Below are 23,993 nucleotides of genomic sequence, written 5' to 3'. Positions count from 1 at the left end.
ATTAAACTCACATTTACCATGGTTAAATACATAGGATCTTTTGTTTTCAGCTCAAGGTCATTGGTTTATATTGTTAGGATACTTGTGCAGTTCCTACTGGGACAGATGCTATCAACTGGTTCTGAACATTTAAGTCAGGACCACTTTCAAAACCTATGAAAATCCCTAATACATTTCAAACATGAAAGAAAGTATTTTGAAAAATAGCAGTCTGGCAAGCTCCGTCTTTTTTACAGGTCTTCCTCTTATCCTTCTTTCATTATTATTTTATCTTGTGGCTGAAACTGCTTGGTTTGCTAGCATTCATCTTTTGCAGCCTGAACTTTTCAGGAAGCCTGAGCAAAAAAGATGTTGATTTTTCATACTGGACTGCTTCAGCTGAGTTCCAGGTTTAGACTTATGTGCTGGCAAATTACACCCCCTTTCCCACCCCCCCTCCCCAATTTTTTGATGAGATACCCAGAGTAAGTGATTTCTCAGATTATTCCCTTCCAACTTGCATCATTTTATTATGATAGATTTCTTTAGTTTGGATTCAGTATTTGAATAGTTTCATGCTCCAAATCCTTAGCATAATGAATAGTATGAATCACTCACTGTACCTGTATTTTTCTCTCAAACTGCACAGGGCTGGTGTTCGGATCAGCATTTCTAATTGTTGTTTTTACAATCCCAGCAGTGCCCTGTAGAAACGACAGTAGCTCTGTGAAAGGCCAAAGATGATTGCATCCGCCTTCTCCTCTCTCACGTCTCCCACATCTCACAACCTGAAACCAGAAATGAAACCTATTCAGCTGAAAGCTTGTGGGTGGTAATTCACTTACATAGCCTGCAAAAAAAACCAAATCTAAACCAAAACAAACAAAAAACCACCACACATATTACATCAAAACTTATGAGGACATCCCCACTATCTCTACCACTCTTGCAGGAGGGGCCTTGTACACGTTTAAGAGCTTCAAGGAATGCTGACAGGAGGTCACACTGGAACAGCACTCAGACTCAGACCATATCGGAACAGCTTCAGACATACAGTGTAACACTGAAACATATGCGCCAAGAACAAGTGGAATGATAACAGAAATAAAGGGCAAAAAGTGATGGGTTAACAAAATAGTTTTACTGAAATAAAGCCTTGACAGTAGTTCAAGTTAAGCCATAGACTCTTTCAGGTTCCTATGCACTTGAATGCTGAAATTGTATTTGTCTTTGGCATCTGGCAATGTCATTTAATATGTTCTTACGGCCCTGAATGCAGTTAAGCATGCACTGTATATTATTTTATGATGTTTGAATTGGAATCACACATTCTGGGTACAAGTATTCATGTTTTTGCAGATTCTTGTGTAAAGCTGGGAGAACCTGTTTCCAATTTCATGACCGTTTATCGCTAATCCAAAATGACTGCAGCATTACCTACAGACAGGAAGCTGGATGAGGGCTTGTGTGTTTTGGATGCATCACGCTCTTCCCAGGAAACTCTGTTAAACTAGTTTTATGCTTACATGAGGGGAAGACAGAAATTACTAATGGACATGACTGTGCCTAATCTATATATAGTTTAGCAAAATAAAGGTAAAATTGAGATGGATCTTATAGCAGCTCTTCATCCACATGAGCTCTAATACTCATTTCAGCATTCCATTCAGGCTTCTGCTTTTGCTTTCACAAAACTCATACTGCATAAAAGAGTCCTGTGCTCACTAGTTTAGCCAAATTACAGGATTGTTACAGGTTTGGTTCCCTGGCCCAAGTTAACTTTTCCTAAAATAACCAAAATCTTACTGGAAAACATTTCTTTTTTATCATTCATGTTATCATCTTGGAGGAGATTACACTAAACTGTAGTTGTGTCACATGTCAAAGGAAACATACTGCAGAACATTCCTTTGAGGAGCAAAAAACAATGCTGATGAGAGAACAGATTAAGCTGTCCACCAGAGCAACTAGGAACAGGCTAAAAAACGTGCACTTAACATTTTATGAACTTCTTAAACTTTAGAGGTTCATTTTGGTGAGCAGTTGATCTAGAATTGGTGTAATAACTCTTGTGAGAAAAGCTCTCTCCTGAGATTTATAACAGATCTGGATTCTGACAGAAATAGCTGTAACATTGCTCTCCTAATAATTCTAAATTTTCAAGTTCAACCATCGCAATCAAAAGATATTAGAAAATTAACTACCTCATTGGAACTTTCTTGAAAAGGACTAGTACCTGGTTTGCTCAAAAAGGATTTAGTCTGATAGGATTGTTTATTTTTCTGTTAAAATAGACTGCTCATTGTGCTATAGAATGCTATTTATAGCAGTAAGAAAATTGAAACTGAAATACCTAAGATTCTGAATGAAAAAAATACTTTCAGAAACCATTTAAAACTATCTGATCTAGAAGCATTGCATATTTCTAGGTCTTCCACTGTTCTGTATGAACTCAAGGAAAAATACAATTTCAGAAAGAAAAAAAAAAGAAAAAAAATCATGCACTTTCACATAAGAACAAGCATAGGATTACACAGAACAAGCATTCCCTCTAATGTTTCTTTCCCCAAAATTTTATTAACTGAGAAGTTGCTATCCCTACACTTGCTCCTTGGCCTTGGAAGTGAGTTTCAGACAAGGAAACCTTCTTGACACTGTGCTTACAGAACTGATGGAGATATCTGGAGACAGATTTGGAGTTTTCTAATATTTGCTTACTATACAAGAGGCAAATATCCTTTCTTTCTATGAAAATGTTATTGTGATTATTTGACTAACATAATTATGAATTACAGAATGTTTTGGCGTGTTTTTTTGTTTGTTTTGTTTGTTCTTAACGATACACATTTTCTATACTCCTCTGTCAGTGCCTTCAGGATTTTTCGCCATAATTTTATTGGATTTTTATGTATTTAGTTGCAGCAGATTATGATTTCTGTGGCTTACTTTTTAACTAACTGTTTAATGAAAAGGAAATTTAAAAATCAACAAAAATGCCAGTGCATATTCACATCCCTTCCAAATAATTTAATTTGTAGAAAATGAGGAACAAAGTCATGTTTGTCCCTTGCCACCAGAGCTCAACAGCTGTGAAGCCACAGACACTATTCCATAACCTAAGGGAAAAATAACCAGTCTGAGGCAGGTCTAAATAGCTCCCAGCATATCTTCAGTACAAGTTCTCCTTTCCTTGGAAATAGTCTGTGACTCAGTCCTAGTGTTTTCCAAGCAGCATCAGGGTAGTTAGGCCTAGAAAAACAACTGAGAACAATGTCAACCTTTCCAGATGGTAGTTAAAGGAGCTGAACATCTCAAAACGAAAAACTGCTTGTCCTTAAGTATGAAAGGCGGTGTAGGCAATGAGTTTCTGGGATGAATGAGGGGGTACTGAAGCACAAGAATTGATTACAGTGACCAAACAAGCAAAGCAGGCAGGTAAGGATACAGAAATCATATCAGTGGATGTACCCACACTGTAGTAATCTGTAAGACATTGCACCCCATCTATCTCTACATTCTGCAAAATAAATGCAGCTGAGCAAAATCACTGTTGTAAATACCAGTGGTACTATTGCTGAGCAAGAAAACAGAGCTCATAGCTATGGGAGAGTTAAGCAAAAAAATATGCCTATTCCATTTCTAGCTATGAGAATCTCTTTGCATGACCTTAAATGAGCTGCTTCACTTTTCTGTGCCTTAATAACCACAAGATGTTTGCCACTTCCAAAACATTCTACAGCTTGTAAAGAAATAGACTCAGCTCTTTCTATTAAATATTTCACATGAAATAATTAAATAGAAATTGGAGTAAAGAGTGTGAAAGCTCCATGTACCTTCCCAGCATAGAGGAAATCTGAGCTACAGCCCTTGTTTCAAAATCTTGGATTAAGCAATATTTTGCTTGCTGCCTGTACACCTTGAAGTACAACACACATTAATGGCATCTGTGGAATAAGCAGAAAGCATCATTCCCTCTCCCACATCCCAGTGGTTAGGCATCCTCACAGAAGTATTTGATTTTCTCCAGGCAAAAAAATAACTTGAATTGTCATTCTGGAGATGAGACAAAACACTGAGCAATTGGATAATAAGACAGCAGCTGCCTCAGCAGTGACTCCTCTGTTCAAGGAGCCTGAACCATTTATTAGGTGTGCTTGGCCAGCTCGCATGGATTTACACCCCACTGGTTCAATCGGGCAGGAGAACACACCAAGGGCAAAACACTGGGGTTCAATACACCCAGACAGAAGGTGTATCTCAGCACAGTGCTTTTGACACTCAAGAAATATTGGCATATCAATCAGATGCATCTTCAAATGCCGGCAGCAGTTGAACTTTTCAAAAATGGGATTCCAGTGCTAAATGTTTGGAATCACAAGATATGGGTTCTGGTATGTCAAAGCAGACTTAGCTCCAAACAACTACTTAACTATAAATGGAAAAGAAAAAAAAATGGATAATAAAAAAATACTGATTTTCCCTCCAAATAGAACATATTTGAAAATATATATGTATTTGTAGTAGAGTATCAATTTAAGCTTCAAAGAAAAATACTCTGTATCTAAGATATAAACTTGGTTTACACCCTTAGATTTCCCACTACCCCTCTCTATAATATCTGAAAGGCTGGACATCAGGAGTCTCGTCTCAGGTCCTGGTGTGACTCAGAGTAATCTTGAACCTCAGTATCATGCAAAGAAAATCATGGTACGTAATTTAACCTAAGCACAGAAGGTTAATCTTGCTCATGATTTTTTTTATAATTGCCATTTTCATCCAAATACATAGTAGTAGCAGGCTTCCTATTTCAGAATGTAAAACAGCCATTCCCGCAGAATTCACAGAGCAACCTGCTCCGTGTTTAAAAACAAATAAATAAACAAACAAAAAAGCAAGCCACCGCCAAACACATTGCTTTCTGAATGCATTGAAAAGCTAGAAAACCAGATTCACCAATAAATTCCAGCTGCCTTGCACTCCTTCAGCAACTCAAAACAGCTGTAAGGACGGTTTATCTGAGTTTAGCCAAGTCTACAGAACTTCGCATCATCAGAGAGCAGAGAAGTCAGGACTTTCTCCTGAGTCTTGCTGATAAAAAATATTACACTGCTACTACACAGAGGACAGAGAAATAGCATAAAAAACACTCTTCCAACTGTTAAATACTGTTAATCTGGACTAATCACGTATTCCACAGAAGGATGAGAAAAAGTCTCCATTTTCTGTTCATCAGTTGTCTCTCTTAAAAATCTTCTGTGTGCATGCCTCTTTAAAAATACTCAGGACAACATAACTATGTTTTAAATGCTCCAAAAGTATCATTTTTTAATGATATTTGAATGCGTTTTGTTATACCACATATTTGAAATATTATGAAAATTGGCAAAGCTGCCCCACTGTAAACATAAGGTATTTTATACAGGGCCTATATATTTAAAATATACGTGCAATAAATTTTAAGCAAATATATTACAAAGATATAGAAAACTTATATTTTTTCCATATGGAAAGAAATAATCCCAGTTACAGCCATTTTATTGTTCACTACAGACAGTTATGTGAAGCAGATTGCATTCATTTTATTTTTTTCCTTCAAATCTGGATTTTTTTGCAGATCCCTCACATACAGTTACCACAATAACTGAACCCTGTTGCAGACAGTGTAACTGCAATGTAAAAGCTATTTCTTCGACTCTATTGACAGAGCAGAATGTTTTAGTGTGAGCTCTTAAAAAACAGGGAAACAAACCAGTCCTACATGGATTCTTGTCCTTGGTCCTCAGAGATTCATGTCTTCACATCCTTGAATTAATCACCCTGTGTCTTAAGACTTCTACTCACAGATTCCTTTTGGTCTTGGTAATACATACATCAGAAACAGGGTGACACTAAGATAACCTGGTGATTTAGCTAACTATTATTTGAAAACTCCTCTTACTATTAACAGGTAAACTTCATCTCACAGCCAATTCATTGTTTCTGTATTCAGCTTTTCAAATGAGCAACTAAACTGTTGCTCACAGCGCTTGGAATGGTAGATTTTGCTTACCTGTAAAACAGCTTATTTGTTAAAAATGAATTCTCAACTGAAAGCAAATTTATTCATGCATGTAAAAAAAATAAAAATAAAAATAAATCCATGTTCGGCTCTGGATGCAAATTTCCTAGCCTTTTTGTGATGCTTGAGGTGCTCAGGAAACAAAGGTAAGGATCAAAAGGAAAATAGATGTATTCTCCAAACATGTAAACTTTCTCTTCTACTTGTGAAGTAATCAAATGTCCAGAGGCAAATCCATTCAGAAAAGCTAACACAGGTTTTTCAGAAGATTTCTGACTGCGCCTTCCCATCCCGTTATTGCTGTTCTAAGTCAGCTGTTTTAAAGCTCTCATATCCACATCATTAGAGTGTAAATCTGTCCTTCTTTCACAGATCCAAAATACCAGAGTGAGCAGAATATGGAGTCATTTCACAACTTATTCAGATGATAAACTTTACTCTGCATTAAAGAAATTCTTTAAATTGTATTCAGGCAAAATCTCACTTAGGAATCTACTGGTTTAAGGCACTAAACACCAGCTGCTTCACTACTATGGAAAGTCCCAAGTATTCAGTTTACTACACCAAATTCTGGAGCAACTCTCCTGTGACTGCTGCACCTCTGCTAGAAATATGAGATGAGGCAGTTGGGCCTACTCAACTGGAGAAAAAAAGGCTCAGGGGAGACCTCACTATGGCCTTCCAGTACTTAAAGGGAGCTTAAAATCAGGAGGAAGACAGACTTTTTTTTTTTTTTTTTTTAACACTGTCTGGTAGTGATAGGACAAAGGGGAACAGTTTAAAATGAAAAGAATAAAGATTAGATGTTAGGGGAAATTTTTTCACTCAGAAGATGGTGAGGCACTGGAACAAGTTGCCCTGAGAAGTTGTGTATACCCCCATCCCTGGAGGTGCTCGAGGCCAGGTTGGATGGGGCCCTGGGCAGCCTACTGTTTAATTTTGTGGGCAGCATCCCTGCCCACAGCAGAGGGATTGGAAGTAGATGATTCTTGAGGTTCCTTCCAACCCAAACCATCCTATGATTCTATGAAATTCCATCACTATTGCAGACAGTTAATGACACTTCAGACTTGCTGAGAAATCCTCTTCTAAGTACCTTGTAGCAATTCGACCACTCTGCTTTCGTGCAACAATCAAATGAAAATAAACAAATGCAGCTTCTGAGCATACAAAAAACATGGCTCCATAAAGAATCATTCAGATACCAACATGACCCTGGAACCACTAGGTCAAAAGATGACAAACTTGAACAGCTTACACAGAAAAATAATTACTTAATTGCTGAATCACTGTGCAATTAACAGCTCCTATAGTCAGTATTTTTTCTACATTTTTTCTACTTTTTTGTACAGCTCTCTTCTCATGGAAATACTCGAAGTTGTTATCTTCTGTTCTTTGCTTGCATTTCAGTGGTATAGAGGACTTTCAGAAGTCCTGCAGTGACTTAAGGCATCATCAAGGAAAAAATGGTAATTGAATCATATGTGATCATAAATACCCCAGGCTTTAACCAATCCAGGTAAAAACAGCAGCAAATAGTGTCATGGGCTCCACCTTCTGTCTGTGATCACAGTACATAGCCATGGCCTAGGGAACGTTTGTATGCTGGTTTTGATATGTATATAAAAACTTGTTAGTTTCACTGTTATTTTACCACACTAAGTAGAATGAGTTAAGGCAGGTATGCCAGCATATGCCAAATACCTCTGTTTTTATAACAGATTTACTCTCAAGATTAAAACTCACACTGACTGTGGTGCTGGAAGCCAGTGCAGCCTAGTGGGTATGAGAGCCTTTGGAAACATCTCCCAAAATGGGAAAGTTCTGTAAAGATCTTATGTCTTTGTATATTTAAATGACAGGTATGATACACAAAACCCCATGCATATTTATATATATTTATACAGAGTGTGCATATCTACAACTGTGTAGACATACATGATCAGTCATTATATAAATTTTAGAAATCTATGTTAGTCATACAATTGGACACCATCATCATTAATAGGTAAATCATGTTGCAGAACTTATATTAATCTGTATCAGCACTACATAAACTATCATAGATCACAGAGTTAAGTTCATGTTTGGATTATTTTGGGGGGAAAATCAAATACTGTTATGATAAAATGTTATTTTTGAGGGAGAAACAGTAGCAAAACATTATCATCTTGGACAGCTTGACTCAGAAGTATATACTTACTAAATTTCACTGATATAACAAAACCAATCCCCACACTCCATCAAATCTCCCCAGAGGGCAAACCAGTTATGGCTCTGTCTCTCACAGTGCTTCAGGACACCTTTCCTAGAGTGACCCATCTTCTTATGCACCATCTCTCTGATTATGTAGTCTGCAGAGCCTGTCTCAGAGAATAAGTTTATAATAAAACACCAAGGAAACCATATGATGGTTTATGCATACTGCTTCAGAAGAATCTCTGCCTCTTAGGTGCTACTGTGTAAATGAATCCCCACCAATTATGAAGAAAACAAGTGAAAATAAAAACAAATACAATTTTCTAAAGGATTAAGTTATATCTGACTATTCTTTTACTGCAGACAGTGATAAAACTCCCACAAACAACGGAGAGCATAATACAAGCAATGCTAAGCACTTTGGAAAATCCCTCCTGTATCATTAAGCAAGCTTAATTTAGGTTTACTTTTCTGGGAATATTTGTGCAAAGTTTTTTTATGTACATAAAAGCTTAGGAGGGAGTATGTATTCCGCTAAGTGCAGCACTCAAACAAATACATATGCATATAAGCCTGTAAATATCTAGATTAATGTGGATCAGCAGTGGAACTGCTCCTTTGACCACCCTGTCTGTAAAGCAATGTCTTCAAGAAATGTGACCAGAAAAAAATTAAATGTGAAGCTTGTAGGTCAGCCAATAAATCTGGCTTATGTCTTTCTCTCTTCCTCAGGCAGGAAGGAACTCAGCTATTTTTAAATCTGGTGTCCAGGTACATAGCCAAAAACAAATGCTACTCCTTTTGGAGAAGACAGGAAAAAGGTTTTATACATTCTGTAGATTTCCCAAGGCCTGCTAGTCTCCTCTCTCTTTGTCCTTGGGGTGTTACATACTCTCATCCTAGGATAATTTACTTTCCACTGTTGTTTTGTTTTGTTTGGGGTTTTTTTTTTTGTTTGTTTTTTGTTTTGTTTTTTTAAGTGCTTCTTTTTCCAGTTAGGAAACTGAAATGATACTGTTATGTTAAAAAAAAAGAAAAAAAGACAAATTCTGTATTTGCAGAAGTCAAAATAACATTTGCTTCAGACCATTTACAAACTATTTCCATATCACAAACCTATTCAGACTATTGCCTGTATTAATTTCAGAGAGTAGATACTATCATTAGTATCGTAATTTTTTTTATAATAGATTCAAATTAAGGAAGCAAGATTAGTCCTGAACACTTTATTCCAATGACCTGTTGAGGACTTTTTCATTTTTTTTTAGTTTTCTAAATTGTTCAGAAAAGGATTTTGATTTCACCTTGTTACTCCTTGCTAACAAAGATTTACACATGTGATGCACCACTAGAAAGGCTTCTGATCATTATGAAATACAATTAATTTTAAACTCTTGGATTTATTGCAATTATTATCCATATCCACTCACCATTTACATTTTCTCTACTTTTGGTGATCAGTAAATAAGTATAATAACTGGTCTTTAAAATAACTTCAAACTTACTACATCACTTCTTTTCCTTTTCTTAAAACTTTTAAGGCCAAACCATGTTTTTGACACTAAAGTAACATAATTTTCTTTACCACAAACCATCTATGATTTATTCAGCAAGCTATTTATGCAGTAATTCTATGTTGTAAATTAAGATCGAGATACAGTTATTCTTCTGAGAGTTCCAAGTGGTAGACAGCTCCAAACATGGGAAGGTAGCATCTCAAGGGCAGTGTATGCTGCCTCCAGCAGAAATATTTAACATCCAGTCAGAAACTAATTCAGATTCAACTGATGCAACTTTTGAATCTCTTCCCATTCAGTCATTTTGCCAATTTCAGTGAATTAGTAAGATGTTAGAGTTGCCAATGGGGCTTTTGAGGCATGAAACAATGTAATCCTTTTATATTCATGAAGATAAGGTTCCCGTATACTCCAATATTTTTCAGATGGATAAAAGTTCTATCAGCAATAAGGACAAAAATATAGAATGAGCAAGTTTTTCAGATATGGGGGGGAGTACAATTAAGTGACAGAGTTATGTGTATATAACAATAGTGCGGATTCATTATGCATAAATAATTCACTCCAGGCCCTTTCCCTTGAAAAGTAAATAAAAAATCTCAAGAAATTCAGCAAAAGAGTATTCAAAATCAATAATTAATAATTAAGTATGTAACAGCTTCACAATCAGACTTTCATTCATTTTCAAAATTTGGAATTCAATTGAATTTAAGCGTAGAAGATGGCATCAAAGAAACAACAGAAGCAGCAAAATCCCTCAGTGCTACATTGCAGATTGAAGATTATATTCAGTCTATAAACAAAAACCAGCATTTACTGGCACATTAATCTGTGCAATGAGACTGTTCAGCTACAATCCACACAGAGACAATCCACAAAAGCTACACTGACCACCCAACCTCACTCTCTGGCACCAGGTAAAACAGGTCTGAACACAGTAATGCTATACTCACACCTTACTGACTGCAAGTAATTTCCTCTGCCCACAGCCTTCACCTGGGCCACCAGGATCAGAATAGAGCAGCAAAAAGCTACTTGACAAGGCAGATGGAAGGCATTTTGTTTGGAAGACATCACTGACTTAAACCCATTTAACTGTGCCAGAGGAGACATGAGTATCTCCCCCTTTACATTTTGAAATTCTTTTCTTTGTGCTAAAGAAAAGGACAGAGCAGAGCTCCAAAATGGACTGAGCCCTTCTGAATGGGAGAAGTTCAAAGCTGTTTTCCCAGAAGGAATAGTAAGAGTCAGCCCAAAGGTAGGGCATGAGGCGGTCTTCAGGCCAAACAGAAATTTACCAGCAGACTGAAGAGATTACTACGCAGGCTGGCAGCAAGCAACCAAGGTGAGATTGTCTGAAAGAGTTGAAAAAGCAGACTGAAGTCTAAATAGAACATTTGAGAGGTTTATAGGAAAATTCTTTATGACCCAATGTTCTCTAATAAACTTTTCTCATTATAAAAAGGTAATGAAAGGATTCGGTTTAATAAATCCTTTGGTATTTGATATAAAATATAATATTGAATAACGAGAAAAGAAATGTTTTGCACTTTTTTTTCCCCTAAATGGATCATTCCAGAAAATTATTAGAAAAAAAATGTATTGAAAATACTTCTCTACTCTTGTGAAGAGCTAAAAACATCTAGGTAAAAAGATTTTCTACAGTGGGCACAATAAAAGAAAATCCAAACAGCCCACCCAGGGAAATGAATGCAGAAAAAGTAGAAAAAGTCCTAACAGGGCAGTTCTCTGTCATAACTTCACCTAGCCCAGAGATCAGCAGGGAGGCCTGCAGTGCTACAACTCCCCATTCCATTGCTGTCACACAGGAGTATATTACTGCAGCCATTTCACAGGCTTAGCAAAGAAAGGTTGAAAGGAAGTGATGAGAGACACTAACAGCAGAAAGTGATCTGATTTGTTTTCCCCAGAAACCTGGCCTTTCATGTACATCAATAACATTTTGCAGTAATTTCTAGAAAAGCACAAAAAAAAAAGCAGAATGGCCAGTTCTGAGCTGCTTATGCCACCCAAAAGGAATGCATGAGAAATTAAAACCCGAAAGAGAGAAGACAAAAACAATGCATTTCCCATCCATACAGTACAACGTGAAACATAAAACATTCAGCTCACACCAGGATGCTTCAGGATGCAGTCGTAAAAAATGAGAGTACTCCAGGGAAGCAGAGGCATTCTGGGGGCTACAAAACTTACTATTTTATTCCAATTTATTCAAAGATACTATGTTCTCTCATTGTCCTTTTCAACTCAGAAGAAAGTGCTTAGGCTGTGGTTCCACAACACAATAAATTCACTTTTGAGCTTCAACTACCAGACCTTTTTTTCCCATGTGGTGACCATGTGAATTTCAGCTATATTTGTCAGGATAACAGAAATGTAACAGTGTGTCCAATATTGATCCAGATCCAATTTGTTCCTCCCCAGCCCAGTAAAACACCTATCTAAAATTAAGGACAATAACATTAGTAAAAGAAAATAGCATTCCTAGCTTGGGTCAGAATCCATAGAGGATCACAGGGACTTTTTGTAGCTGTACTCCTATCCTGTAATTCACATGTAAAGCAGTTATTGTTCTTTATTAGCTTATTCATAGGCAAAAATGCAATGACTGATCTAAGATAGAAGAATCAATAAAATCAAGAGATCATAGAAGAAAGCTGGAAAATCCTATTGGCAACAATTACTTTCCATTCCTGTCCTACTGACAGCTTTCTTTATGCTGTTTGATTTCTTATGGAAAATGTTAACTTGCTAAAGAGCAGGACCAAAGAATTGTGTGGTAATTCAGTTTGAAAGGAACCTTAGGAGGTCACCTGGTCTGGCATTTTGTTCAAAGCACAATCAACTGTTAGACAGGATAGGACTCGCATGCCCAGGTCAGGGCTTTCTCTTCCAGAGACAATATGGAAGAAGTAGATTCTACAGGAAAGAGTTGACTCAGTCATCCTCTGTCTTCAGTAACAGAGGCGCCCCAAGGCAGCAGCTGCCTGCTCTTTGCTTGAGGGCTGTCCTCCACTTGCTTACCCTTGAAGCTGGAAAACTTGAAGGACTTAGAGCTTCGACCAATGCACACAATTTTTCATTGCCATAATGTTATTTTCCATTCATCCAAAGTACCTCTCTCTGGTAGTTTAAGCATTGCACATTAACCGGAATAATTTCCTGACGTGTGTTTCGCTTCCTGGAAGCGAGTGGCAGCCTTACCCATTCCAAGTGAAAAGTAAGCACTCGGTGACTATATACACACAATGAGAAGACAAGACCATTATAAATCATACTCCAGGTATTCAGTGACCCTTACCAAAATAACGCTTTTGTTCAGAGTTTGAGGTTCCCAAAATGCTGTACCTCTTCTCTAGAAAACAAGAAGATTAGCAGTTCAGAACTAAGTAGAAAGGCTGTTGTTCCAGTAACAACTGGGCTGGTTTCAGTTCTTTATAAATCTACATATAGGGAAGAACAGAGAGGTAGAGAGATGGGGGATATCACCATACTATAGATACCAAAATGTCTTAGATTTGCTATACATCCCATAACAGGTAAGAATTAAACTGGCAAATTTTGACAGGAAATTCAAATGAGAAATCAAATTAAAAAAAAAGTAACGTTCACATAGCCAAATCTGGCATCAATCTAAAACAAAAACAAAAAATCAACAACAGGACAACATTGTGCAGGTATGAAGCTAAGATGAAAGGCAGGGGGAAAGCTGGGCTGGTTGAAAAACTAATTTAAATAAGCAATAGATAAGTTGCATCAGACAAACAGTAGATAATCATGTTAACTTTGCACTATTCACAGACACACATAACATATATGCAATTTAGAGTGGCTTAATTCAAAACCTCACTGTGTCTTTCTCCCTCCTGCTCTTTTTCCAGTAGTACAGATGGGCTGAATTAGTATAGGAAAGCCTGCATCATTGTGTTTTTGACAATAATTTGTCCCTTCAGGAACGTAGTGGGTTTATAAGTTACATCACTCACATTCTCTATTCAGATTCCCCTAGGAATTATGCAAGTACACAGCTTTTTACTTGTAGAAGCTTTCCTAAGAAAGTTTTATGCCTATAGATGTGTGTCAGAATTTCCTTCTAAGACAATACAGATGTTAGCTCTTGATGTATTTTTTCCACTTTTGAGGTCATTCAGACCAAGGAGCAAGAACAGAAACCCCTATTACTGTGGTCTTTAAAATCTTCAAGAGAATACTTCTTGCCAGATTTTTTTTCCTCAATCTTTTATTCTTTTTGCAGCATGAAGCCCACAAGGTAAAGACAGGTGATGAGCTCAGCTGTCTACAGCTGCTATGTGATAAATGGAATTAATCACATCAGTACTTTCTCCTAATCCCTTTTGCAACAAATAGCTATATAAGGTCATCAAACAACCTGGAAAGGATGGAATACACCTTAAGCAAAATTCCTCTAAATAATATATCCCACTACAAAACAGCCCACAAGGCCTGCAGCTGAACATCTCCTAACAGGTACCCAAACAGACACCAAAGTTTCAATATGCCACTCAAGGATATGAGTAAACAAGGTATATAAGTAAACAAGGTCTGAGAAATTTTACTTTTTGTTATCAAACATACATTTCTGAAATTAAGTCGGATAAATGTATTGTGAAACTCAGGAACTATCTGCGTGGTCCAAGAGATAAAGGATTAAGGTGTTTTTTAAAAAAAATCTGTGAGGGAAACTAAAGCAGCCATGCAAAAGAAAATAAGAAATGAATTAATTAGGAATCAACTAATTAGGGAATCAGGCAGCTTAGGTGTGTTTTATTCATCTTTTAAGTCACCATATCTTGGAAAACTTTTTTTCATGCCTGCCACAACTTCACACAATTTCCTTTTTCTAAATGAGTACCTTCTGAAAGTTTATCTTTTCAAAAAAAGGTATTTCGCAAGACTTCCAATAGCAGTATTTTAAATAGGACAATCTATACCATAGAAGTTCTCTTAACAGTACTAGCTCACAGTCAAAGCATGGAAGTTCCATATTTAAAAATAACAATTAATAGAACAGTTACGTGCATCAGTAGACACCTCTGAAAGGGGAGGAGGATGGTTATAGCTGAAGGAGAAAAGCCCAGAGAAGCATCTGAGAAGTATGTTCTGGATAGGAAGAGAACTTGTAGCACCCTGTGTGGTGCTGCTTTTTATGTAGCCTAATCCAGCGAGGATGTGAAGCATTCTGAGCCATTCTGTGTGATTTGCTGATGAGATTGAATCCTTTCTACCAAGTTACATCCAAGGAAACTGTGCTTATCATTTCTTTTTGCACAATTACCACGAAAAATGTACCTTCCAAAATCTTTCATTTGAAGCTCTTTGAAGTCCTCCCCAGTGGAATTTTCTACTTTTTGCTATTTGATCTACTCCTTGACTACTGGGGATTAGTGACCTCTACTGCAATATCCCAGCTAGCAAAAAATGAAGCTAATTTTGCCAGAGTTAATAGAAGTTTCATGTGTACAGGTATTGTCTATAAACTATTGCCTTCATTTATATTCAGATCAAGTTACCTGATTTTCTTTAATCTTTCAGTTGCAATTGTCATTACCTATGATTATTTTTATTCAAAACTGAAAGTAAATGGAAGCTGTTTCATGGAGCAGCAATAAGAAATGTGATGAGGTGTCTGCCTTGTGTTTATGTTTTTACTAAAAAAGTACCTTGTTTGTTATGTAGTGTTATTAGAAGTGACGTATGTGGTAAACCTACCAGAAAAATAGTCTGAATTAATCTTCTCCTATAGGATATTCTGACTCAGAAGTACCAAAACTGTGAGGTTCTGTTCATTCTTCTTCTTCAAGGCCAGGCTGGATGGGGCTTTGAGCAGCCTAGTCTAGAGGAAGGTGTCCGTGCCTATAGCAGGAGAGTTGGAACTAGATAATCTTAAAGGTCCCTTCCAACTCAAATCACTCCATGATTCTATGATTCTTTCTCAAAAAAATAAGAACAGGAAATTTCTGAGAGTCCTGGAAGCCACGTGAATAAAATTACATTTTGATTTTCTAGAAGTCTTGGAATAATGCATTGAAGAAAAAAAAAAAAGTGGCACAAACTTCAGCAACTTGTTTCGATGTCTTTTCAAGCTACTAAATATATTAAAGCAGTGAGGATTTAATATTTGAGAAAAAAATAACAGCTTTAAGAAAAACAAGGAGAAGGAGAAGAAGAAAAAAAGCAAAATTATATGGACACAGTCAGCTTAGCACTTGCAGAAAATGATTCACTTGTGTTAGTACAGATTCTATCTGAGGATAAAATGACAATTCATTACACCCCATGCATGGACTTCGAAGCTTAGTCTGACTAACATAGACTTAGCCATCTAATTTAGCACAGGGAAATCTCATCTCGTCTAAGATGATCTGTGTGTTTAAATGCCCATCTGTTTCCTGCACCCACAAACCACATCACAATTCTGGAGGCTAGTATACAAAATACTATGCTATGAACTGTATTAGGTGCAATCTTTATGTAATCATTTTCTACAGACCTCGCACACTAGATCTTCTGGTGCAAACAGTCTTTCGTGTCCACCTTTTAAAAGACAATAAACAGGTCATCCCCTGTATCTTGGGATACAGACTTTGGAACATTCACTGTATTCCTGTCTCATATGCTAATTTAACCAAAGTATTCTATAGTATCATCATATTTCCTTATTACTGTGAGGACTCATTTTGGTGAATAAATGCAGGTCTACAACAAAGAAGTATTTAACAACACTGTATTTAAATCCGAGTTTCTCTGGGCCAGATTTAACACTAGTCTCCACACAAGCTTCTTATTAAACGTGCTCCAAAATGTAACTTAGGATTCAAAAGTACACATTTTATTTTATTTTTCTTTCTTATAGAAAAAAGTACAAGTATACAAGGCCTGCAGCTACAAACTGTTTACACCACTTTTTGATTAACCTATATGCTCATGCCCTATAACAGGGGCTCATCTGACTGTCACTGTCTCATGTTCTGGTCTATTGCTCTTTGTTTCCCATGCCTTTTTACCAGCTGAGGGAAAATAATCTTTATGTCACTAGATCAATCCGATTAGTTTTGAGGTGAAGTCTTTGTTTTTGTTGTCTTTTTGCATACTGCAGCTCCTGTTAGGCATCTGGAAAAGATCCCATGCACATAAGGTGAACCTTCTCCCTCTGAACTCTGTTCATCATTCTTAGTCCAGACATTGTGTAGTGTAAATCCATATAACTCTACTGGAAAACTGGTAAACATTTTATAAGGATTTACACTGAATTTCACCAGATGAAGGCCATCCTCCTGAGGTTTTATTAGGTCTTTGAGTCCTTCAGTCTTCTCTTGCACTTACATTTCCTATAATATTCTGCTGTATTCATTTCATCCCTCCCTGTGCACACGGAACTACAGCAAGAATTGTTCTTTAGCCACATTGCATAAAAAAAAAGGCACGGTTTGTTTGGACCAAAATACTTCCTTCCTAAGGCTATGTTTATATTAGTCTTTGTGAGCTGTAGATTTACTGCTCTGTTGGTGAAAAAATACTTAGACTTCAGGAAATTTTGTACCTAGCTTCAGTGAGTCCTTGGAAATGTACATAACTTTTCCTGTCAATTCCTTCTACCTTACATTCAACTGGAATTTGGGTGAAAATACAGAACATATCAGTCTTTTACTGTCCACCACAGCTATAACTTTCCAAAACCTTCCTTGTTTCTTGACACACATTTTCTTTCAGGTACATTAAAAGTTTAAGTTACAGGCCTTGGAGTCAATACCTTATTTTATTTGTATAGCTGAAAGGAACCAATGTATCTATTCAATATGGCCTTCTCCACATGACAAACCACAGAACGTGACTAAGTTTTTCATTAGAGCTATAGCTTCTACACAAGTTACAACATGTTTTTCAGAAAGAGGACTACTACTGATTTTAAAAAATTAAGCAAAGAAGAAATCATTCACTCTCTGTGACGTGTGCTTTTGACACATCTGCATAATGTCTATGCCCATAAAATTATTATGGCTAGAGCACAAACAGCACTATAAGTCCAATTAATAACAAAAAGGAGCGTTCTACATGCAACTGAATGATATCTTTAATAATAACTTGAGTTTCTCATCTGGAATGCAGGTCACATGCAGACAGAGTACTAATATGATTTCATTTCCACATAAAACTCACAGTATTTTCCATTCACTACATACATAGTACATATATCATGATTTATGAGCATACTCTTACCACCTTCATGCTTCAAACTACCACACAAGGCTAAGCTGTACAAGCTGGCTCACTGCCTTCTGCAACTGCTCTCAACACCACTAAGCTTTCTCAATACATAATCTAATAAATTCAGCTGCAAAAGGACAATCAAGTGACCAAATACAAAACACTCTCTGGAGAAATACGATTCACTTCCACAAATTTCCTATGATACAAGCTTTCTAAACACTATTTCCCAGCTTACTCATCTGTCAAACAGCACACTTACCACATAGGCAGCATAATCCACACTATTAATACAAAGCAGAGATACAACCCTCTGCCATGCTGACATTTGGGATACCAGTTGTTCATTCTGCCACAGACTTTGTGTGAATTTAAGCAAGTTGTAGATTCATTGTGTGTCAGTCCTTCATTTCCAAAATGGAAATGATTTCTCTTTATCCTCTTCTAATTAGCAAGATATGCAGTCATAAAGCAGTATCTCACAAGCTATAAATAGAACTTCAATATCCCAAATAAGAAATAAAGCTTAACATAATAGGATCATAGAATCATTAAGGTTGGAAGAGACCACTAAGATTATTCAGTCCAACCACCAACCCAACTCCACTATGCTCACTAAACTACATCCCTCAATGTAACATCAACGCGTTTCTTGAACACCTCTAGGTTTCTCCACCACCTCCTTGGGTAGCTTGTTCCAATGCCTGACCACTCTTTTGGAGAAGAAGTTTTTCCTAATATCCAACCTGACCTTCTCTTGCCACAGCTTGAGGCCATTCCCTCTCATTCTATCACTAATTTCCTGGGAAAAGAACCTTCCTACTCCCAGGCAGATTAACAATTCTCCCATCTTGTTGTCATCTGCAGACTTACTGAAGATTCACTCAATTTCCACATCCAGACCATCAATAAACATATTAAACAGGACCAGCTGACCCCCAGGGAACACCACTGGTGCAAGCTGGATTTAATTTAATTCACTACTGCTCCCTGTGCTCTGCCCTCCAGCCAGTTCTTTACCCAGTAGAGTGTACATGTCCAAGCCACAGGCTTCCAGCTTCTCCAAGAGAATACTGTGGAAGACAGTGTAAAAGGCTTTGCTGAAGTCTAGGTAGACTACATCAACAGCCTTTCCTTCATCCACCAGGTGGGACTCTCAATCATAGAAAGAAATCAGGTTGGCCAAGCAGGACCTGTCTTCCACGAAACAATGCTGGCTGGGCCTGATTAACTGGTGGTTACCCCATACATGCCACACGATCATCAATGTCAAGATGACCTGCTCCATGATCATCCCCGATATCAGGATAACAGACCTGTAGCTATCTGCATCCCAAATCCACTTTCTGACACAAGCAGAAGAGCAAAATTTCAGAGTTCAGGCTTAGATACTTATGTCTGTGTTCACACAACATGCAAGTTTTTAGACGTGAATTCAGAAGTTCTCCTTTGCCTTTTTCCATAGGCTCAGGATGTCCACCATTTACTGCTCTCTAAACACAGTGCCAATCTCTTTGTCAATTAATTCAAACAGTAAATAAGCTGCCTAAGGTGAGATAGGATGCCTGCTTCTTCTCCCCAGAACATATAAGAAAACTCTGCTCCAACAAGTGAAGGTATGAGATTTTTAATACAAACAGACTTCTTATACCATAGGTATATAGATAATGCAGGCTGTTATATTTAAATGTGTAGTTTTAAGACAGTAGCTTCCTGCCTGAGAGTGGGATTCCTCTGTCCAAGAAATTTCAAGCATTATGGAGAACTGAGTATGCTCTGTCAAGTTCAACTTCACAAAAGAAAACAGTTTCTCAAGCCTCTCTAAATGTCTATTTTAATAGGATCTAGGCCTTAATGAGCATTTTCTTACATTGTTTTATTCTTACATTGACAAGCAGTAAAACTTTTGTCATAAAAACTTTAAGATATTTATTAACGGTTTTGATGTATTTGTAGTTTCCCAGTTACAGGATTGCTCACCGCAGCTGCATACCACACTTTGTGCAGAGGTACGTTCTCCATTACTAATAGCTCAGTTGATAACAAAACCCCACTTCTCTTAATTCCCTAGATTCCTCCATAGCTGTTGATGGCCTAAGATTCAGCCTGAAGTCTTCACATCCTGAAGGCTGAACATCTAACAAAGTCAATGTGCTTCATCACATAGGTCCTGGAGCAAGCTGCCTCCTCCCACCAGTCCAGTGATCCTTGGAGATCCTAGCTTGCCTATAGGAGTGTAGAGAGGCCATCTAGTTCTAGCCATCTCTGAAGCCTCCTGCATACATTGACCCACTCTCCCAGTCTACCAGGTACCATGGCACTGCTCTTGTTCCTTGGGTAATCAGTGGTTTACTGAAATATTTCTTGCTTAAACTTTGAATCTTACCTGTGGAAAACAAAATTTTTCTACAACTTACATTCTCCAAAGTCAAAGCTAGCCTGGATTTGAAAATGCAAAACACTACTGCAAAATGCTTGGGGTTTTGGTGATGACAAACCAAAAAAGGGAGAAACAAGTAGGAACATTCAAGAATTAATCAAAAGTACAAGATACCCTCTTCAGTTACTTCAAGGCTGAAGGTCATCCCTGAACAACTTATCTGATTGCAGTTTTGGCCTTTGGTTTTCTTTCATGTATGCACTTCACTGCACGCTACTGATTAAAAATCTATTCCGTCATATATTATTCCTTTGAAAGCTTATGTGAGATGTAACAACAATCATAAGAAAATATTGTAGCACCAAACGTTTTATCCCTTGGGCATGCTGCACGCTGAAGAACTTCGCTGTCACTGTATGCACTGTGCAGAAAAAAAAGAGTGTAAAAAGCATTTTGACTATGCCCAAAGGATTAAAGCTATTGGTCAAATGCTTTCAAACTAAAGCACTTGAAAGATACTGTGAAGAATAACCAACTCTATTAATATTTATACAGTGATAGGTCCAAGGAGAATTAGAGTCCTGAAAGGAAAAGCAGCCTTCAGGCTCTGTGGTACAAATAATTCCAAATACATGTGATTCAGAAATAGTTCTTGAAAACTACAATAATTTTTCTGGGAATGTGTCTTCTGACTGTACAGCATTCCTCAGACAAAGGCTATCTTCATATCTATTTGTTCAGCACTACTGTAAGGTAGCCTACAACAACACAAAGGATAAGTTCTCATTTGCAAATTACTCAAGACAAATCCAGATGGAGAGGAATCTGCGGAGCCTTGCAAGAGTCAGATGTATCCCCTACCAACAAGAGACTTCGGGATTTACAGGCAAGAGTCTGTGGCTAACACTATTGTTTTATTTTCCTTTTATGAGCATAACAATGTGGGTGGTGATGCTGATGAAGAATCATTGTTAATTCCTTTTATTCATTAAATCTTGCCTAACTGAGGGAAGACCAGCTGTTCCAGGAGTAAACACGAGCTGTTCTGAGTGAAATTTTGAAGGGTACTTCAGACTTCCTTTCACAGAAATCCAACCAGTACAGTATTTCACCAACCTCTATTGAGTGAAATAGCTTAAAAGGAACAAATGGCTGTGGAAAACCCAGCTATCTGTTCAGGTTGAAGGGAAAGCCCTATCTACCCCATATTTATTTCTCTAGTTCTAGAGACACAGTAGTGTTGTTTATCCCTTCCAGAGCTCCAAGGGAGACTGATAATCAAACTGCCCTATTTATGTGTCCATCATGTCCTTGCACAACTCTTCACTCCTTTTTAGCTTCACTTAGTGATGTCTCATCCTCCAACATAAAATTATGCACAAAAGGAAGCCACCACAAAGTACCGAGCCAGTAGAATTACAAATGGCTACATTCACTTTTTCTCTTACGTGGGAAATAGGAAAGCAAAGTGTTCTTTACATATTCAGCTTCTAAAATGATAATCACTTACGTAACTGGATACCTCAATCGTTTTTATAGATGTTGACAGAAAGATTCTTCCCTTTACAGTAATATACATAATTGAGCACTTCTGGATTCAGCTACAGAAATACGGACGAGTGCCGACACCCATTTTTCATGATTTGTCTTCACTCCAAAATGTGTCTGTAGCTGAGCTGGCTCTATAGGATTGACAGAACAAATATGATACCGGCCATTATTTGTCAGTTAGAGTACACCCGGACAAAACACATGAAACATCTCGCTATATTTCACTACAATTAAAACTTATTGGAACCAGAACCAATGCTGTATTAATGAATCCAAATCTTTACTACTGTGGTATTGAAACAGACAACTTCCAGAAGAGGAAATGGGAAGGCAGCCATCAACCTCAAGAAGACAGGGAAAGAAATACGTTTTCTGGAAAATCCTAATGAGGACACTGAAAGAGTGCACAGTCAAATGAAGATCTGCCAATAGACAAAAGGAAAGGGAAGCTTCAGGAACCTTACTACGAGATTCCAAATATCTTACGTTTCCTTAAAGACAAGTGATAATATTTTGCACAATAAAATGGTTTTTTTCTCCCCTGCAACTGTTTGGTACAAATCTTTGTTTAATGACACTTCTTATTAACACTCTTTTATGGATACTTTGCAAGGGAATAGTGAGAAATGAATGATACATAATGCAGATATGAATGGTTTACGTTGCAAAAAGCTAAAAATCTACAGATTAAAAGGTAGGGGAGCTATAAAGCAACTGATCTAACTCACTGAATTCTTTAAATTATTTAAAGCAATTCATAAACCAAGTATTGATAACTTATTAAACCCTGCAATTACTACATGCTTTCACATGCATATGTTCATTAGAAGAGCTACACAGTTCCTAAAACTAGGGCAATTTTTCCTCTTAAAATTAGAATAGGTAGAGAAGAAGAGGCAGAGAATCACTTCACAAATTGAGAAAACTATTGCCACAAAAGTACTAAGTAGAAAATCATATGTGCCAAAACAGAAGAAAAGACATTTAAAAAATTAAAAACACTTAATCCACAGTATGTTGAAAAACTTTTAGACTGGAAGGCTGTTAAGGGGGAGAGAGAAGGAAGGGGAAAGGACAAATTCCTGAGATGGGAAGTTTTCTAATATGAACACCCAATAACCACCCATGAAAAGCTTTGCTTCAGGAACAAACAAGCAGTTATAAGTCCCCCAACTAAGTATGGGGTGAGAGGCCACGTCTTAGATAACAGGTTGCAGACATGCTAGGATTTTAAGATAATCACCAACAGTTTGAGATGCACCTAGACGAGAACAGAAAACTAGTGTCAGAACACAGTGCAAAGTATTATCCTCTCACAGCAGCTCAGTTCACAGGTGGGAGTGCCCAGCTGTAGATGATGAAAGACTAGTGCTTTTATTGCTGCTACTCCAAATTTCAAGGACAGTTACAGACTTTCAAAATTTCATTGTGGTGAGAAGTACGCTTATGACATGAGAAGGCTGAGAATTCCTGCCATCAGCTTGAACAGGCCTATTCTAACTCCTTTTTGACAAAACACTATAGGCATTTAAAATCATTTCTTCATTCATGGTCCCTGGATTTTCTCACGCAATACAAAGATTACAGTAATGCAAGAGCCACATCTCATGGACATTTAGGTTACATCTGTACTAAAAGTGTAGCAGTACCTTCCTGTTTTCAGTTTAATTCTGCACCCTAACTGTACTCAGACTTCATCAGGATAGGCTCGTCTATGCACTGGTCTCTTCTATCTCTTAATTTCAAGGCATGGGAAACCCAGATGCAAAGCCCGTAAGGGAGACCCGACACCCTCCAGCAGACATTTTTTATGAATGATTGCACTAGAAAGGATTCCCTAGTTTTCTTCAACCTGACAGTAGAGGCACAGTCAGAGATGCCACTTCACAACTACTAATTTGCAGCTAGATATCATCTTGTGTTTTTATAATATATGAACTGACATTCCAGCCTGCATTTTTGAACCCACCGGAATGCAGTAGTAAGAGATTTAAGAATTAAGCCAAAACTAAATGTGAAACGTGAAGTATCTACTCTTTGTTTCAAAACATGCTAACCTGCA

The sequence above is a fragment of the Gallus gallus genome, chromosome 4 (genome assembly GCF_016699485.2).
Source record: "Gallus gallus isolate bGalGal1 chromosome 4, bGalGal1.mat.broiler.GRCg7b, whole genome shotgun sequence".
Lineage (NCBI taxonomy): Eukaryota > Metazoa > Chordata > Aves > Galliformes > Phasianidae > Gallus > Gallus gallus.
The sequence above is the reverse complement of the archived record's forward strand: the minus strand, read 5'-3'. Positions refer to the sequence as shown.